Source organism: Lagenorhynchus albirostris, chromosome 12 (genome assembly GCF_949774975.1).
Source record: "Lagenorhynchus albirostris chromosome 12, mLagAlb1.1, whole genome shotgun sequence".
NCBI classification, from domain to species: Eukaryota; Metazoa; Chordata; class Mammalia; order Artiodactyla; family Delphinidae; genus Lagenorhynchus; species Lagenorhynchus albirostris.
In genome coordinates, this window is record NC_083106.1 from 41,692,957 (window position 1) to 41,713,760 (window position 20,804).

General features: G+C 43.4%; 1 pseudogene; it reads right to left on the bottom strand.

The window, feature by feature from the left end:
* Positions 1-7,941: 7,941 nt before the first annotated feature.
* On the bottom strand, positions 7,942-8,075 carry LOC132530980 (U6atac minor spliceosomal RNA; annotated as a pseudogene).
* Positions 8,076-20,804: the final 12,729 nt, after the last annotated feature.

Genomic DNA, 20,804 nt, shown 5'->3' on the forward strand with positions numbered 1-20,804 from the left:
CTAAGGTGGACTCTGTGCTTTGTAGCCAAGAACCCTTGTCAGCAGCAGCTGGCCCAGAAGGGAAAAGACCACTGAGATTACAGTCCATCAAAAGCATAGTGGGGGGCTTCCCTGGTGGCGCAGTGGTTGAGAGTCCGCCTGCCGATGCAGGGGACACGGGTTCGTGCCCCGGTCTGGGAAGATCCCACATGCCGCGGAGCAGCTAGCCCCGTGAGCCATGGCCACTGAGCCTGAGCGTCCGGAGCCTGTGCTCTGCAATGGGAGAGGCCACAACAGTGAGAGGCCCGCATAATGCAAGAAAAAAATAAAAAAGCATAGTGGGAAGCTGAATTTCAAACCCTGAATATTTTTGCTCGTTAGGTAGAAACTCTAGGAGCATGTCTGAACAAGTTAAAAAAAGGAAACCTAAGTTGGCCAGCTCTACCTTTGTCGGAACATGGTCTATGTATAATTTTGTATGATGTCAAACAGTAAGTTTAGTTGATTTGTTTACGGTCATTAAATCTGCCCTTTGTTTGGTACCCAGGCAATAAGCTTGTAACTTAGAGCACACTGTAGATTCCTAATTCATTTTGAATCAGGGCCAGAATAAATTTATAAATGCAGATAAACAAAACTCATGTACTTATAACTTGCCAAGTAAATATGCTAGTCTGCCGGTTCTTGAAATTTAGTGTCTGGGATGTGCCTTTTATGCTTCTTCATCTTGGATGGTGACTGGAGAGAAACACGTGACCACATTTCTGATACAGCGTATAGTTTCCAAATGTAACCCTCTCAGCATCTCCCTGTGGTTAGACTTCTTCCTTTACTTCCTTACATTAAACAGGATACACCCATGGCTTTTCCAACTTACTTAGTGACATTTTGACATGAGAACAGAGAGCAGATCAACTAGGATTAGAATTCCTAAAGGCCTCCTACTTTGTTGGAAAAGAAAAATCTTCTCTGTGGTAGAATTTGTTACATAAAATGCTGTCTGTAAAGTGGAAGATATAACTAACCAAACTGCCTCTAACCTGAAAGAGGGTAGCATGCATATCACTCGGGTGGGGTGGGCTTGTAGGGGAAAGGGATCAGGCCTTTTTCCAATAAGCAAGTATTGGCTCTGTTTGGACCAGATCAAGAGTAGTTCCATTGAAGCTTAGTGAGATTGAGGAATATGGCCAAGCTGACAGCCTAGCAGGTGGCAGAAGCAGGTGTCAAACCTAAGTCTGGCTGACTGCAGAGCCTGTGCTCTTTTCTGAGCACCCTCTCTCCCCCCTCCACCTCTCCCCCCAAACCTCCACCCCTAGGTCTCTGCCTCGTGCTGGCCTGGACGTGGCACTGCCTTTGCAAGGCCATTGTCTATTCATTCTACCCGTGGCATGCTGGCTGGGGGCAGATACAGCTCTCTGTCCGCTGAATAGGAACTTGACTCTTAACACCTTTAAGGTTTTCTCTGAATTTCCAGGAAACAGATTTCTGTAGGATGGAGGCGTTCCCAGGACAAGCTTCTTAGAGAAATACATCCTCCGGGTTTTGAATAACCACAAATGACAAATTAAATTCTCTAATTCAACTTCTTTCTCAAATTTCTACTGCAAACCACTCCCTCATAATTTTCTGAACGTTAGGGAAATGAAAAGGTGGCAATTCCAGCATCAAGGAAGGCAAGCTCTAAAGACACAGCAAACTTCTTTTTTTTTCCTTTTTAGTTAAATGCATTCTTTCCAGTTTTTTATTTTAACCTCCACAGTTATAAACAGGCAGAGATGTTGTAAAATTTTGACAAGAAACAGTTTCAAACGCATTGGCCTCTGAAGGCTAAAGGACTCCAAATTAAATCAACTACCTTTTAAATTACTTAATCAAATCATAGCTTAACGAGAACATGGCTATTAACCAGAACGGGGTCTGTGTATCTGGGTGAATCAGAGCCATTTTATCTTTTTTTTCCCACAAGCTTTTGAGTTAGGGGTTGAGCTGTGCAACCTTTCCTTCCACGAGGATTTTCACCCCCAGTAGATTTCAGGAGAAGCTGCCACCCCCTCTGAGGTCACCCAGGACCTGTCTGTAGCCCTGACGACAGGATGTCACTCTAAGTCTTCACAGCTTTAGACAGAGGCCGTTTCCACTGGCATTTCCATCTAACTCTGCCCTTTGATGTCTGTGCCTTGCTGTTTACCGTCTGCTTCCCTGGATAGCCTGCGCCCCTTGTCTCAGAAGTTTCAGTCAGCACACCCCCCAGACGCAAACAGGCCCAGCTCCTGTCAATTCTGCCTTCACATCTGTCACCTCCTCTGCTCCTCTGTCACCACCTTGGTTCAGGCCTTTGTCACTTCCCGCCTGGATGATCTCAAGAGTCTTGAAATGGTCTACCTCCTTCCTCTCTCACCCCTGTTCCTCACGGCTGCCAGGATGCTCCTTCAGTCCAGACCCCTGCTGACATGCCTTTCACCGCTTTTTATAACTTTCAGGATGAGGTGCAAACTCCTTACCATGCCCCCCCACCCCCGGAAAAAAATTTAAAAGCTCTTTCCTTGTTCTGGCGCCTGTGTTCTCATCCGAGCGCCATCCCTCGCACCTTCCTCACCCTGACTCCCCCTCCAGCCCTGTCCTCAATTTCCCTCTCATTTCCAGCCCCTCCTCTCTCTCCTCCACCCGGCCAACACATAGGCTTCAGCATCAGGCTTGGGAAGCCTTCCCGAGCTGCATCGCTCTGCACCCGGTGCCCCTCCCACGTGCCTCGCTCCGCTCAGACGCCGTCACTGGGTTTGGCGTCACACACTTATCTACTGCTTTGCCGGACTATGAAGAACCAGGGGCCAGTGTCTTACTCACCCTTGAATCCCAGAGGATGCCGAAGGCCTAGCACAGAGCAGGTATTGAATACATGCTTGGATGCTTGCTGACCAAGCGTCTCGCACCTCCTATTGCTCCGAGGATTCCTCCCATTTTGGACTCTGCTCCCCGGCTCTTCAGTCCATACATCCAGCACCCTGGCAAAGGCCTTTACTCCCTGCTCTCACGGACAAGTATAAAGCGAGGACTTAAATCTCCCCCCTCGAGGCCTTTTCCTTTCCCCTTGCTTTGGTCCCTGGTGACACTCCATTTTTCAGACATTTCTAGCCTGTTGTCTATTTAGGAGACTTTTCCGTACTTATCTTTGAATCTCCAGGATCTGGCCCAGGACTGCCTTGTAGAAGATGCTTGATCAGAAGGTAAAACACATCTTCACATCCAACATGAAGAGCCTAAGGTCAGGGAGGTTACTGACTCACCACCGTCACATAGCTGCTATCTAATGCAGCTGGTGTGAATTATATATATTCTGACTCCAGTCCCCTGCTCTGTGCCCTAGAACACCCTGTGATATTGGCGTGTGTGTTCTATTTCATACTAATAATACTAACTTCTGAGAGAAGATTTGGGAATTTGCCGTGGTTGACGTGAGCCGGCTTTACAATATATGAGGTCAGCCTCTTTGTCCTCCTTCATTTCCTCTCATTGCTCCTGAAATTCCATTCTCCCTATTAATACTTTCCCAGAAAGTTAGCATATGTATTTTAAATGTGCTTGCTTTAGTGCTACACTAGTTTGTAAGGTCTTTATTTTAACTCAGTTTGTAGGCTCCCTGTGTATTAGTCAGGATAAGCTGAAGTGCTATGAAAATAGACCCAACAAGTAATGCGTGAAACACAATAGAAGCGTCTTTTTCACTCATGTAAAGTCCACGGTAGATGTTTCAGATCAGTGGGGTGACAGTCAGATGGCTTCCTCTCCTTGTCATTATTCAGGCTGACATTTGGCTCTGCTGTCTTTAAATCATAGCTTCCAAGCTTGCTGTGTTTGTGATATCCCTTTATCCGAGAAACTGGAAGGAGAAGAAACACGGGAGAGGTGTGCAAGAGGTTTTATGGTCTAGGTCAGGACGTAAGGTGATGAACTTGACCTGATTTTCCCTGAGCTGTACTGGTTTTAAAACAGAAAGCTTCATATCCAGGGAAACCCCTCAGTCCTAGGACAGCAAGGACAGCTGGTCACCCTCCATGGAAGTGGTACACTAACCTCTACTCAGATCCCATTGGCTAGAGCTCGTCCGATGGTCACACCAGGCTGCAGAGGATGCTGGAAATGTAGTCCACCCATGTGTCCAGGAAGCAGTCTTATAAATATTTCTGCATAGACAGTTGGGGAGTATTTCTAATAGCTATAAGCACTGAAACAAGGAGCCTAAAAAGTGGCTTATAAGAAGAAATAGACACAGAGGGGTGGGAAAAGGACCCAAAATCTAGCTCAGGAGGGGATGGTTGAATAAAGCCTTTGTTGGTGATTATTCAACACATGGGGACCAGTTCCTGCATTTTCTACCATGCCCTTAGCCAGGGTTTGTTTAGAGTGGAGGTTTTCATAATTAAGATGAAATACAATCTTGTTTCAAAATCTTACCTCTTTTCACGCACTTGTAGGTTATCAAGGATTCATTTGTGATGGTAGACCAGAACGACCTTCACTGGTCTTCATCTACATGCAGCTTTCAGGAATACATCTGCTACTTTTGTTCTTGGAGAACCTTGCTTGATCATTGTCTTATAGCAGACATGATTTGACCCATTGGTATTTAAATCCATCCTCTATTAATCATAGCGTCCTTTGTTGTAAGCTTTCTATATGCCAGCAATCTTGCCAAATGCTTCACTTACATTATTTCATTTTGTTCTCTCAACAACACTTAGGTACTTTAATTTTCCCTCTATTATAGATAAAGAAACTGAGGCTGATAGACGTTAAGTGACTGGTGCGTCACTACACACCTCTATGCTGCGGAATGAGAACTTAACTGCTTCCTGCCTCACTCCAACGCCTGATTGCATGTACTGCACTAGAGAGACTCCTAAGGGGATTATGTTGTTCATTTGGGGATAAACTAAAATCTGCTCCAAGGATATTATATTTCTCTAGGATGGGATGCAAGGACAGATAAGAAATGCATGCTCCAATAATATGCTCGTTAGGTACGTCCTGTGTTACAATATATTATCTTATTTCTAGGAACACACTCATATTATCAAAACGTGTGTGTATGGTCAAGGCCAGAATCAGTCTGCAAATATTTATCATAAATATCATTTATGTACTCAAGCATGTATATATATATAGGGGACACAGAGTTGTGATATCCTGACACTCCTCCCTACCGCCCCTTCCAAGAACTCAGGTATTAGTCCCCCCAGGTTCTGGGAATGTTGGCAGCTGACAGCTCTTTGCTTAGCTCCTCTCTGGGACTTTCCTCAGGTAGAGAGAGACAGCTTGCTCAAGGTCTTGCCCCCTTCCCGAGGGTAGCCCATACCCAATATGACTAGTTGATGCAAGAGTACAAATGCCCTGTGTCCTTCGCCCAGTTTAGGACAACTTTGAAGACCATCTGTGATGGTTAATTCTGTGTTAACTTGACTGGGCCAAAGGATGCCCAGATAGCTGGTTAAACTTTATTTTTGGGTCTGCCTGTGGGTGTTTCCGGAAAAGATTAACATTTGAATTGGTGGACTGAGGAAAACAGATGGCCCTCCCCAATGTGGGTGGGCATCATTCAATCTGCTGAAGATCTGAATAGAACAAAAAGGCAGAGGAGGGGAGAATTTGCAATATATATATATATGTAATTGGTTCTTTCTCTTTGGAGAACCCTGACTTATACACAATGCAAGCTCCAGACTTCTGTGTAGGACTGGCTGAGGCCCCTGTTGCTATTGCACTGCAGATCAGCTTCTCCCTGTGACCCACTATGCTGCCTACATGCCTCGACAGGTGATGACTCAGAGCAATCCCCCCAAATAAACTTTCCTGTGCGCCAGTCTCCATCTCAGAGTTGGCTTCTTGGGAAACCTCATTTGCATTTTATGCCATGTGCAGTCTCCGTAATCTATATAATCTTTATGATAAAGACTAGAACACAGATCCTTTCACACACCCCCACACACAAATATGTCCCTTAAATAAGCATAGATTATTCACAAATAAATTATTTGCTGCTCACCACTCCCTCTGCAGTGGGACTACGGAGAGGGCAATTCTGGGTCTGCAGTGCGTCTCTGTGAGAGTGTGTGAATCTGCATAAAAGTGTTCATTTTGAGTTTTCTTTTTTTATATTTGCTATATCTCTTCCCTCCTGCCTCCTCTAACATTTATTATTAGACTGTGAAAATAAAACCAGGAATAGCAGTAGGGACAGGGTCAAAAAAGGCCAGCAAACACGTGGTTGGGTAAGAGCATGGATGTACTTTAGCAGAGACAGCATCCTGTAGATTTCACCTTCTGAAAAGTTCCTGATTTTGTCTACTTCCCGCCTTCTTCATTGTTTTCTCTTGGCTGCTTTATTCCACCAGACTTACCTAGATTACTACAGCACATCCCTGGCTTATTTCCTGTTTGCTGTCTTATTCCCTCCAAACAAATGTCCATACTGTTTGGATGATATGGACAAATATGTCCAATACATCCAGTGATCTGCACTGTCAATCTAACTTGTTATCCTGCTTGTTTAAATCTCTGAGTGGCTCTGTGGCACAGAGTGCTAGCTGTGCTCCAAGGTTTATGCTCCCTTCCTCAGGATGAAGTTATAATTAGGAAACGGTGGGTACGTTTGACAGGCTCCTTTGTTTCTTGGTGTGACTACGTGATTAGCTCTTGCCAATGGAATGTTAGCAAACATGGTGCCAGTCACCTCTAGGCCACGGATTTTAAGAAATAAACGTGGTTTGCCATGTTCTCTTCTCATCTCTTCTGGCTGGAAGCAGATAAGACCCTAGGGAGCCACAAGATGGAAGGAGTCTTAGTTTCCGAATCACCATGTGGAACAGAGCTGCCCACTGACCAGACTCTTCTGCTTCAAACTATTACATGAGCAAGAAATCATTTTCTGTTGAGTTTGAGCCAAAATGCATATTGACATCTACCGGTTACAGCAGCTAACCCACCCAAACTAATAGACTGCTTGTTACTCTTGTGAGCTATTTAAGCCCTGTAGTGTGGCTCACAAGCTCCTGCAGATGCAGCTCCTTCTTGCCTCTTCAACCTCAGTGGGTAAGGCCTCAGGCTCTGGAGCTGGTCCACATGGGGTCCATGTTTTAGCTCCCTCATCGGCTTTGTGACCTTGGATAAAGTACTTGAGTTCTTTCTGTTTCCCCTCCAGAAGAAGATAACATTTGTCAAGAACTCTGAGAACTTACCCTGCTCCAGGGCTAGCTTGCCTTGCTTTCATGGATGCTGGCAGAAGACGCGAGACTCCTAGGTCAGAGGAAAAGGGCTTTATCATTCACAGCACGGCGGGTGACATGAACTTCATGTTTGTATTGGTTCCCCTCGTCCTCCAAGATCCCCAGTGCGATCCGATGCAACGCCAGGTCGATGCTGCACACGCAGTGCGTTCGCATCACAGCTAAAAACCCTGAGCTTAGGAATCCCAACTCTTTTTAAATGGCTGTGAGCAAATCTTCCTGAACTTTGCTCCAGCAGGAAACATTATCCTTATTATAATAGACAAATACAATAAACAAACCTGCTTCTGCTCTGGAGGAGATAAAATCTCTATCTGCCCAGGGAGCAGTGTCTCCCAACAATATTGCCTTCTCTTTGGATTATTACAAGGACTAAATCAGTTAGCACCTAGAGCTGTTTAGAATCATGCCTGGTGCATAATAAACCTTCAATAATCGAGCTGTTGTTATCATGTCTCTCTATTCCACCTGCTTTTTTTCTTTTTAATTTATTTTTTATTGCGGTAACATTGGTTTATAACATTATGTAAGATTCATGTGTACTTTATATTTCTACTTCTATATACACTACACCATGCTCACCACCAAAAACTTAGTTTCCATTTGTTACCGTACAGTGGATTCCCTTTACCCTTCCCCTGTGGTAACCACTAATCTCTGTATGTGTGTTTCTGTTTTGGTTTAAAAATAATGGTTAGATGCCATGAAGTAGGTGGCAATGCTTTGACCGTATGCGTGTTGTCAGGTCCAAGGGCCACTTCCATCCTTGTCCCTGGGTCAACGGGAGTGCTAACCTGCTCTCCTTTCATACAACACTCCACCTACTTCTCTACGTGAACCAATCTGAGCTGCTTTTACTCACTCAAACATGCCGCACTTTCTTTTGCCTCTGGGCCTTCAAACTGATTCCTGTGTCTGGAGTATTCAACCCCGCCACTCACCCCATTCCTGCTTTTTCCTCACTTCTGTCCCCACCCATGAGCTTAGATGCCCCTGCTCTGTGCTCACACCTCCGCTTACTCTCTTTCCCTCTCCTAGAACACTTGGCAACCCTCAGTGTTGATGTTGTTTACATTTCTTAAACTCCCCTGGAATGTAAGCTCTGGGAGGCTAGAGAAAATATGAAGCAGCAGAAAGGGCTCTGGCTAGCTTAAGGAAAAGGGAGAATTTATTGCAAGTTTTCTGAGTTAGCTCATGCAATCAGAGCTGGAGTTGAACAACCAAGAACATGGGAAGGGAAGGGCCAGGTGATCTCCAACAACCTCAGCAGGGGCTGTCCGCAGATCCATTTACTTAACTCAGCTTTGATGATTCCCAGAGTTGAGGTGTATCTTTTCCAAATTTCAAACATTAGAAACAGAATCTGAATTCAGCTTGTGTTAGGTGATCACCCTGGATAAGTCAGCTATGGTCAGTGGATGGAGTTACATAATACTGATGTGGCCATTGGAGACCGTTCCCAATGTAAACACATTAAACTGGACCAGTCACTCCCAAGGATTGTCTACCACTGGGAATATGCCCAACATGCCCTTTATTCCTGACGCCAGGCTTGCTGCCTCCAATTGTTTCCCGCATTGCAGTAGGACTATTCTGGTATTAAGTTATTCTCTCTCAGCTTTAAACCCACTCTCTTTACTCTCTCTTTAGTGACACTGGGGCTGGGTCTCTGCAAACCACATTTCTGCCCTGCTAGATGGATCCCTGCCAGGCTCCGGCAATGGGCGCATGAGAAGCAGCCTGCAAGGCTGGAGGTGGGAGAAGGGACTTGCTCCTTCCTGGCGGCTTCCTGTTTTTGTTGGTGTGACTCACCCATCTTGCTTCTTCACCCAGCTGTGCCAGTTCGTTCCAGCAGCAGCACTTGAATCCAGTTTGCACTCTTCACAATACTCACAGAATTACTCTAATCAGCCTACTGATACCAGCACCGGCCAAGCAACGCCCCCTCCGAGTGTGGGAGCCACACAGGTCCTCTCCTCTGTGTGCGGAGACACCGACACCAGCTGAGCAGCACGCTTCCTCAATGTTTGGTGATCTCCCAAAGCTCAGAACCTGCCCCCCCGACACCCAGAGCTCAAAGATACCAATACCAGCTGAATAGGACTCTCTCCTCAAGGGCCTGAGTTTCAGCTCCAAGGGGCTCTTTCTCCAGGCTTCTGCATCTTGGCAACCTCTTCTCCCTGTATCCCCAACCCTAGGGATAGCAGCTGCTTTCTGTAGTTCCCACCCTGTGATACTGTTTTCATTTATCTGGCTAATAACTCTTTACATGAAACTCTATTAAAATAACTGGTATGATTTTTTCCTGGCTGGACCCTGACTGATATATGGGATGATTTTTCTAAAATAGAAATCTGATCTGATTTCCATTTTGCTTAAAATGCTTCAGTGATTACACCAGTGTTCATATCGGCACTATTCATAATAGCCAAAAGATAGAGACAACCCAAATGTCCATTGACAGACAAATTGCATAAACGAAATGTGGTATATCCGTCCATACCGGGATGTTGTTTAGCCTTAAAAGGAATGAAATTCTGATACAAGCTGCACCTTGGATAAACTTGGAAAACATGATGTACGTGAAATAAGCCAGACACAAAATGACACATATTGTATGAGTCCACCTGTATGAGATACTTAGACGAGGCAAATCCACAGAGACAAAGTAAAACGGAGGTTACCAGGGGCTGGGGGACTGGGGGAAGGGGCGTTGTTGTCTATCAGGTACAGAGTTTCTGTTTGGGATGTCATGGAAGATATTCTGGAAATGGATAGTGGTGATGGTTGCACAACATTGTGAATGTACTTCACGCCACTGAATTGTACACTTAAAAATGGTTAAAATAGTAAATCTTATGTTAGGTATTTTGCTACCATGAAACAATGACCCAAAGCGAAACCCGAATAACTCTTTAGTGGCTCTCATTGATGAAATTGGTTTGGGGAGGAAAAGGATGTGAAGGTGCGCTTCGGGCTTTTCCTGAGTGATAGCGGGCCGTGGTGCTGCCCTGACTTATGCACCTGCCGTCGTAATCGGCGGGATCCCCCCTTCCATCCCAATAGAGCCTAACATAGTCGGATGGGATCTACTACCACCATATGCAGCATTCTCGGCAGGGCTGCTTTTCTCTTTCCGTTTAAGCAGTGCTTTTAGGACCTTCTAAAATCATCTGCGCTTAATGCCTTCCGACCAGGCAGTGTATTTACTGGAATTGTTTCTCTCTTGGCCTCAACTGGACTTTCGCACGGACATTCTTATCAACTCACTTTTTTTTTTTTTCTATTTTTTGGCTGCGCCTCGAGGCACACAGGATCTTACTTCCCCGATCAGGGATTGAATCTGTACCCCCAGTAGTGGAAGCGTGGTTTCTTAACCACTGGACAGTCAGGGAAGTCCCTCACTCTTTGATTCAAGATGACCACCCATTTAGTGTTTCTCTTTTTGTCACAGTGTTGAAATTCTAAGTTTCAATGGTCAGAAAACTCCTCACCATTATATGAAGAAGCAGGAAGCACAAGAACCATGTAAGTGAAGTATCTCTGACCTAGTGCTTTGTTTGCCTTATAAGAGTTCATTTTATCCTAGAAGATTTGGGACCATAGATTGTCCTAACATCCTCAAGGATGGAAGATAATGGGATGATATTAGACAGTTTCAGGCCCAGAAGGTTTTTGTTTTCCCCGTTATCAATTCTCTTCTTAACGTCCTGTTTCAGCGAAGGAAGTTTCAGTGGTACTAATAAGATTTCCTCTCTCTCTTTCTCTGTCAAGGAATGAGTACAATTTAGATATTTTGCCTGAGCAAAATAATATCCACAAATGTGAAACCAGCCTGATACTTTCATTTTCTTGCGGAGGCATATCAAGGTCTGCGAGCTAGCTGTCAGAGACTATGAGTCTAAGTAATCTTCCTCGAAGCTCTGTCTAATCTCTCTCTCCCCAGCTCGTCGAAGGCCCATTTCCCCTGCTAAATTCAATGTTAGGTTAATTGGATTGGTTGTGTAATATGCAACTGAGATTATCTCCATAAAATGTATTTATAAGTTTTATTGCCTACATAGTGACAGAGTGAGATAATACGGTTTTTAGATGACTACCGTAGTTAATATTCCCTAAAGAAGAAAATGTGTTTCGGGTATTTGGATTTATTAAGGAAAGGAAAATAGAGTCACAAGACAGAAAAAGAAAAGAGAGAGACAGATAGAGGGAGGGAGAGGCAACACCATTTAACTCCTAAAACAAGGGTTGGATTTTGGACGACCTCTGAGGAGACTATTTCCTGGACCTTTTTGCCACAGTGCTTCAAGGCATGCTGAGTGACATGAATGATACAGAGAAGGGACGAAGTGCATTTTCAACATCATATCTGCGGCCATTGTCCAGACTCCCCTTACGTTCTGTTACCCATGCAGTGGATGCTCGCAGAAGGCAATCAGAGGGATGTGTGAGTCTAGGGGAGGAGTGGTACATTCTTCTCCAGCCCTGGGACACAGGGGCGGACACCGCGGGACAGGTCTGATGTGGCAGGGGGTTGCGCGACTCCCCAGTAGGCCAGTGGCAATGCCTGGTGGCCATGGACTGCAGCTCTTCCGTTCACTCGCTGTAAGAGCTCTGACAAGTCACAGGGTCTTTGTGTGTCTCTGTTTTCCTCTCTGTACAGTGGGGATGAAAAATACCTGCCTCGTAATGCTATTTTGCGAATTCAAGGAGATAATACACAAAGATCTTAGACCAATGCCTAGCACATACTAAACATTTAATCATTGTTAACTACTCTTATTAGCCCTCTTCTCTCAAACTCAGAGCCTCAGGGAACTGGTGCTGAAGATGGCCACAAATAGCTGCATGAGAAAGGAACAGAGAGGGACTGTCGGGGCCTTGGAGAGAAGGAGGAAAGCACCACAGTCCTGCCTCGGGATGGGCCTGGTACCAGTCGTTCAACCTGCACAGAGCGCAGCTCATCTGCAGACTCTTACTTTCTAAGTCCTCAAGGCAATGGAGTCTAATGTCAAAAATGTGGTTAGAGCTGGTGTAGCTGGGCAAGAAGAGGCATCATTTTCACCCAGCCTGTGTAGTTGTGGAGATGGCAGAGGGTAGGGGGTAACAGAACGGAGTTTGGAACCAAAGTGTGTAGGTTTCTATCCAGCACCACCAGCTACTAGCTGAGTTCATTGGCGAGTTGCTTAACATCTCTTCTGAAAAAATGGGGATAATGATACTATCTACCTTGTACAGTTGTTATGAGGATTAAATGAGTTAATAATTGAAAACCATTGAAGGTATTTCCTGGAACACAGTAAGTGCCATGTAAACATCTATAGCTGGAGAAGTTTATAGTACTTGTCACTTCCACGTGAGTTCAATGCTATTATGTATCTGCAGCCTCAGCTCTTGCATGGAATTTAGGGTGGAAACATTCACCAGTGCAACCATGTTTCTGATCACCTGGGATGCGGTTTTCAGATTCTGTAAACATGGTGAATCAAGCACACAGAGTGTACATGGTTCACTGGTAAACATTTAAGGTGTTTCCCAAACATGGCAACAGAAAGAAAAGGGCGAAGGGACAACACTGCCTAGTGATAATGAACCAGATGGTTATAAAAAGCATAGAGTGCCTTCAGGGGGCAGAAAAGGAGAAAGCACAGAGGAGGCTCAATGAGAGGGAAGGTAGTCACTGTAGCCGGGAGAAGGAGTTGTTGGGCAAAATGGCTTAAACCTCTTTTCGACGCGGCAAGACGGAGTAGCTCTAATGAGATGGTTGCATACACAGCGAGGCGTACGCTTGCCCCCTTTCCCTTCTTCTCCCTCCCACGATGCCTTTATATTTTTAGCCTGTGGGGTTGGAAGGATGAATGCCCGAGTGGAAATAGTGTTGGAAGGAGATTTTTCTTGGCAAAATGGCCGCAAGGGCTGCCAAGTATTTTCTAAGATGTAAACAAATCATCCACCTTCATCAGGGAAAGCTTAACACTGTTCCCGAGTTACTGTAGGCTTTTCACCTGCTGTCGTTTGCAATGCGAATTCCCCACCATCATCATAAAGTTTACAACCATGAAGCAATCCATGACTCAGAGAAATCGTTGGTGTCCCAGCTGCTAGAATCAAATAATTGGGCAGAAAATAGTAAATAAAAACCACCTACTATGAACAGTGGAAGGCTACCATGGAAGTGGCACTGGTTTGTGGGTTTGTATTTTCTCTTGGTTATGCCACCCACTGCCCTCGGTATATCTCTGTTTTCACAGTTATAAGAGAAAGGTGTGGGATTAAATGATGCTTGAGATTCCTTCTTGCTCTGAATCCTACAATCTGGTGTAAAGTGTGATTCTAGGCTACTTTGGCCAGAAAGCAGCTCTGTCTTTATATTTATGATAAAAACCTTCCAGAATTTCTGCACCTTTTGGAGGGTCCCTTTCCACCCGAGTCACACAGTTATTGCCCTTACCATGCCTCACAGCTTTCTCCTACAGTGTGTGGATTCTCCCTCTCCACAGACTTCACAGGCTTGCTATGCTCTGGAATGTATCCTGTTTGACATACTATCTCCATTTCTCTTAACTTCAGCTCAACCTAAACTCACCTGTCTTGCAGCTTCCTTCCCCGGAGCCATACTCTCAGCTAGATAGCTTTAAAAATTATGTATTCCGGGCTTCCCTGATGGCGCAGTGGTTGAGAGTCCGCCTGCCGATGCAGGGGACATGGGTTCCTGCCCCAGTCCGGGAAGATCCCACATGCGGCAGAGCGGCTGGGCCCGTGAGCCATGGCCGCTGAGCCTGTGCGTCCGGAGCCTGTGCTCCGCAACGGGAGAGGCCACAACAGTGAGAGGCCTGCATACAGCCAAAAAAAAAAAAAAAAAAAATTTAAAAAATTATGTATTCCATCTAAAAAAAATGGTTCTGAAGAACCAAAGTGCAGGACAGGAATAAAGACACAGACGTAGAAAATGGACTTGAGGACACAGGGAGGGGAAAGGTAAGCTAGGACAAAGTGAGAGAGTGGCATGGACATATATACACTACCAAATGTAAAATAGATAGCTAGTGGGAAGCAGCCGCATAGCACAGGGAGATCAGCTCCGTGCTTTATGACCACCTAGAGAGGGGGGATAGGGAGGGTGGGAGGGAGGCTCAAGAGGAAGGGGATATGGGGACATATGTGTATGTATAGCTGATTCACTTTGTTATAAAGCAGAAACTAACACAGCAATGTAAAGCAATTATACTCCAATAAAGATGTTAAAAAATATATGTATTCCAAAACATATTCCTCTTTTAGCAGAAGATATCTGCCTTTCCATATGGACTTAATCCAAAGGAATGGTAGGAATTTCAGTGACCACAAATGATGGGCAGATACTTACACCCAGAAACTTTGGGAGTCCCAACTCACACTCATAGCCAACTGCCTACATGTAAAGTCTACTTATATCTTCAGGAAATTCAATTCAAGGACCATATATCAGTCACCAGATATTTACATTTTATTGTTCTAGGCTCTGGTGCAGTGAAAGGTATATCACTAAGGTAAATAGGACAGTTCCTTCTTATAAGAAGCTTAAGCCTTTGTAGAGCTACAGAATTTTTTTTTTATCTTAAAGGATAGCTTTACAAATTTTTTATTGTGGAAAAATATACATAATATTCACAACATAAAATTTATTGTTTTACCCATTTTTAAGTGCACAATTCAGTAGCACTAGGTACAGTCACGTTGTTGTGATAATAGTTTTATCCACAATAACTTATTTATTTATTGGGAGCCATAAGTTTGAGTGTATAAAACTGAGTAAGTTATAGTTCACACCTTGTAGGTGTGACTTAGCTGAACAAATAAATGTGATATAAACTGGTCTAGAATTTTGTCAGTCTGCCTGCCTTCCTACTCTCCTTCCTTCCTTTCTTCTCTCTCTTCCTTCCATTCCCACTCTGTTCCTAAAATGGTCTAAAGTGGATTACAAAGCTACATACAATATAACAGGGTGAAATAAACGGAAATCTGTAGGGGAACATAAGGGTGGGAAAGTGAGATGGAGCCATGTGTGAGGTGAGTTCAGAAGACACATGACTTGGAGTCCTATAAACACATTATATACAGGCTTCAAATTTTATTCTATCCCTCCCAGAGCCAGTTTAGCAGAGAAATTTGATCCATTACAAGATTCACCGTATCCTGACCGGGACATCAAACAAAAACAGGTGCTCAAGAGCACACAGCTTTTCTTGATACCGAGATCAGAGGAAAGTTCTCCTGTGGGTTGTACTTGAGAGGATGTGTGTGGTATGATGAACCACATCCATCCGTCACTCTATACAGCAATGAATCACTATGGACTGTCTCTTATTAACAACCTCCAATGCAGCCTAATGGCATTGCCCAAATGGTCAGTTCAGTAAAAAAGTGTTCCAGTGCTCAGGTCTTTACTGGGCTGGCCTAATCCAGGGGTGGATTTTAGAGGGTCTATGGTGGACTCGGTATGCACAGTCTTTAAGGTGGTCTCAGCTGGGGCACCTGGGCACATCCCCAGGTTGAATGCCTGTACTTCAACAACCTCCTCTATTTACCTCAGTGTGCCTTGCCAATGTTATCATTGTCTGTGTGTCTGACATGAGAAGAGTGGGGAAGTATCATTTGGGGCTACTCTAGTTTGTGATGAGGAAGTCCCATCACCTACACTTAAGAGACTGCTGAGCTCTGAATATGTAAGTGGGAAGGTCTGGTGGTGTGACCTGCTGTTCCCAAAGTGGTATTAAACATATGCTAAAGGGAGGAGAACCAGATCACAGGGCTTTTTAGCTAAAAGGATTAATCTATTTCTTCTCAACTTGAGTCTCAATATAATTGCCATCGTGGTTTCAGTTCTAGTCAGACAGAAATGCCCAGGTTCTCCATAGAACCCATGAAGATTAGCCCAGTTGTCATGATTTTGGGCTGTTGAGCATTTCTAGTGTGGGGAAGTCCCTCACTGGAAGAGTCTTGGTGATGATGGGAACCACTGGAGAAACCACAAGCTGGGGGGCCCCCAACTCTTTCTTGCACATGACTTGGCCAAGTATACATTCAAACGTTAAATCTTAAGTGGTACAGAGATGAAGAGACTGTGAGATTTGTTTTTCAGTAGTTGTGGTGGTGGTTTAGCAGCATTGTCTACAACTGGTGACAGTGTCCAGTGGCGGCTGAGTCAAGTGGCCATAGAGGTATTCAGCAGTGACAGCAGTAGTTCCTATCTGACGAAGTCTTTACCTTGGGTTTACCCGTTTTGTGAGCCTAGTTCTCCAGCCTTCTTATTGGGCTTCTGAGTTGCCCAATATTTTTTCCAATAACTCCTTTATTGCTTAAGGTAGTCAGGTTGTAATAAAGACTCTTGATGATGTAGCCAACTGATTCCTTCTCATGCAACTAAAAGCTAAAGAAAAGGTGACTTTAGTCTGGATCAGTGTCTCCAGAAAGTGACACAGATGTCAGCCATGATCCAGGAGTTAGTACCAACTGACCCATGCCTGCCGTACCTACCCATAACACACAGGCCAGAGAAACCTAACCTTGTAATAGGGCAGGAAACATTGGAAATAGAACATTTGGTTAGCCCAATAGGTTTTTAATTTATGGACTTTAAAAAATGAGATCCTTCTACTCTGGATTTAACTTGAGAGGCCCACATCTATAGAGTTGATAAAGGCAAAACAAATAATCAAAATCAGGGTCCCACATTGACAGTGGTCTTTGAACACCTCTAGGGGGCTGAAACTCATCCTCCAGAAGATTACAGTCAGCCTGAGCTTACTAATCAAGTGGAAAATCCTGGCCCGGAGAACAAGCATCCTAAGAATCTGATGGCATTCAAGACATGCTACCCCCAAAATACAGCACCTTGGCGTGTTGAATGTTTCAAGTTGGAGGAATTTGAGAAACGGCAGGTGCAGGAAGGTCTTTCTGATCTTCTCCTGAAGCGGGTCATAAAAGCTTCCTGTGAGAGCTGCCCTTCACTCTTCAGCAAACCCAGCGTAGAAACACTCAGGTTGAGCCATTCTTTTGGGTCATCATTTCCTTACAAAGTCACCCGTGTCATGTAAAATTTACATTAAGTGAATTCGTCTATTTTTCTCTTTTTAATCTGTTTCTTGTAATAGGGGTCCCTGTAGAGAACTTAGAAGCGTAGAGCAAAAAGATATTTTTCTGCCCCTACAAATTATAACATCCAGATATTGGCTGTAATTTGGGAAGCTGGAAGAGCAATTCTCCCATATGTGAACTTAGGTCTGAACTTCTAGGAATTTTCCTACCATATTTATAAGTACGGCTGTGGCTGCATAACTCCAATCAATGGCTCCCTTTTCCCATGGTCTTCTCCTTTGTGTGTCTCTCTGTCTTCTCTTCTGACTCTTATAAGGACATTTGTCATTGAATTAAGGGCCTCCCCAGGTAATCCGAGATGATTTCCTCTCAAGATCTTTAATTACATCTGCAAAGACCTGTTTTCCAAATCAGGTCACTTTCACAGGTTCTGGGTGGATGTATCTTTTGGATGGACCACCATTTAACCCACTACAGCACCATTCCGTCCCCCAGACCTAGGCTTCCACGTAAATGCCAGGCAGTGTCTGTTGGTGCCTAAGATGACCTCTGAGCTGACTGGGGCTGGTGTGGCTGTTTGGGTTCAATGGCAGCTCCCAGGGGCTGTGCTGCCTTTCCCCGCAGTCCCCACCTCCTGGAAGAACCAGTGAGGTGAAGCTTGGGAGCAGCATAGCTCATCCTGTCTTCATGCCCAACAGAGGTTTTTCATGCTCAACTCCCCGCACTGCAAAATAGAAAGGAAAACTCGTTATGCCCCTATTTTCTAAAAACACTCATTCCTGCTTTTATTTACAGCCTTGAAAATTTCTCATTAGTTCTTATTTCTGTGGTTGTTTCTTTTAGAGGTTTTCCATGTTTATGCATGGGAAGAAATTCATTCGGTATCTCAGGCATTTTAGAATTTAATTCCAACCTGCCACTATTATTTTGTTTCACATTGTTTATGAGCCCAATCTCTTTTTGACTTTTAAGCACGATGATGATACCTGGCTGTCCTTCTCCTCCATGCCTGGGTCATATATATGTTTTTTATCTTGAAAGTAACTCCTGAAAAATGAGATTGACTGTAATTTGCACCCACATTCCTTTTTTTTCAGAGGAAGTTGCAATATCTGATGTCTTAATATGCAATATCAAGCGTTCCTTAAATTATTCTCTCAAGAGGTAGAAGAGGATGTGGAAATTATAGTCAGCTCTCGACTGCAGACTGTCCGCGTTTTCCTGTTCCCTAGAAACTGTCAGGGGTAGCTTGAAGAAGGGAGAGGAATCAAAACTCACATCAGCCAACTTTGCTACTTGTGAAGCTCTCTGGAAAAATATCTTTGGAGAAAAACCTGGAGTTATAGAGCAACATGAGGTGTGTAGTGTGTTCTATGAATTTCACTCTTCCTGAACCGTTCAGACCCATACATCAGATGACAGCAAGTCAGGCATCATTTTGATAATCTAATTTTGAAAATTCCTAATAGACTCTAAAGTCAGAATGTGGGGACATTATGAAGGACATTAGAAATTATGAAACGTTTGCCCATTATTTATTTCCACTCATTCCTGGTTCACATGAGATTTGTTACTTTTCTTTCTGGAAGATGATTATCTCCTAGCATGATGTCAGAGTGTCTGGGGCTAACATCGAGGAATCACAAAAGTAATGAAAATGCTTTATTAAGATTCACATTTTAGAATTCTTATTGAATTTTTTCAGAACCTTGTTTTTCAATTTGAGGGTGCATTTATTTCATAATGAAAGTCAAGCAGTCCAGCTCTCAACTGCTTTTCCTTAATACTGCTAAAAGGTAATCAAATTCAGTTCCTATAACTAGAAAATCTTTCTTCTTTGAGCTTTTTCCCCAGACTTGGTCACTTAGGGAAAAGATTCAATCCCAGTCTATTAGATCTCAGACTGCCTATGGCAGGACTGTAATCATTGGTTTTTAGCATGAAAGAACATGCATGTTTCAGACATTATTGTTTCCGGAAGGTACACTGTACTGTATCAGGAGAATCTGGAAAGATCTATTCCATAAGGACATTTCATATTGTGGTCAGGAAAAACCCTAATTATTTCAGTTAATTTTTACATTCCTTTTATTCAAAAATAAGTTGCAAGTTTGTTATTGACTAGGGTCAGAACATGCTACCCCAGAACACGACATGTTGATATATTGCATATTTTAAGCTGAAAGAGTTTGATAAAATGTCAGGAAGCAGGAAGGTCTGTGTGATCTTCCCCTGTGCTTCTCCATCATTGAGAAGTGTCCTCCTCACACCCTGGGAAAAGGGACATGCTCATCTCTAAGATAGAGAGAGGAGAGTCCAAATCAACAGGCCTAAGTTTCCCCAGTTTATTACAATTAGCTCATACTTTCTTCTTTTTAAGTCACAAACACTTTTTTTCTTTTACTTCTTATTTTTAAATAATTATGTATTCACCAGAAGTTGATGAGAAGTCCCATATACCCTTAACCTAGTTCTCTCCAATGGTTACATATTTAAAAAAATTTTTTTTCTTTAAATTTTATTTTTTTATTGAAGTATAGTTGATTTATAATGTGTTAGTTTCAGGAGTATAGCAAAGTGATTCAGTAATCACAGCAAAGTGATTCAGTGTATACATATGTATATATATTACTGAATCACTTTGCTGTATATATACATATACATATTCTATATATTTCTTTTTCAGATTCTTTTCCCTTATAGGTTATTACAAAATATTGATTAGAGTTCCCTATGCTATAGAGTAGGTCATTGTTGGTTATCTATTTTATATATAGTACTGTGTTGGTTATCTATTGTACATATAGTAGTGTGTATATGTTAATCCCAAACTCCTAATTTAGCCCTCAATCCCCCCCCCCACTTTCCCTTTGGTGACCATAAGTTTGTTTTCTATGTCTCTGGGTCTATTTCTGTTTTGTAGATAAGTTCATTTGTATCATAATTTTAGATTCCACATATAAGCCCTATCGTATGATATTTGTCTTTCTCTGTCTGGCTTGCTTCACTTGGTATAGCTCATGCCTCCTTTGTCTCATCATATTTCTCCACAGATATCCACTCTTCATCTGACCTAGCATGAAAACACTCAGGTTTTAACCACTTCTTCATTTCTTGAGGAAGGCTCCCGTGTCATGTAAAACATGTTAAATAAACTTGTATTCTTTTCTCCTGTTACTATGCCTTTGTCATGTTAACTTTCAGACCCAGCCAGTGACCCTAAGAGAGTCAAGGAAAACTTTTTCCTCCCCTACAACATCAAAGGTTAGTTCATGTTTTATTAAACAAGTGTTCAAGTCCATTGCCACCAGGCCCAAGATAAATGATTTTCTGGTTTTCCTTTTTTTGGAGTTAATGTTCTAGCTCAGTCATTTCTTTGAGAGACAGTGTTCATCGTCACTGTTGTCTAACTTCATATTTTCATCCAGGAATTTTTACCACTTCCCTAAAGATAGTTCTCTTTTTGCC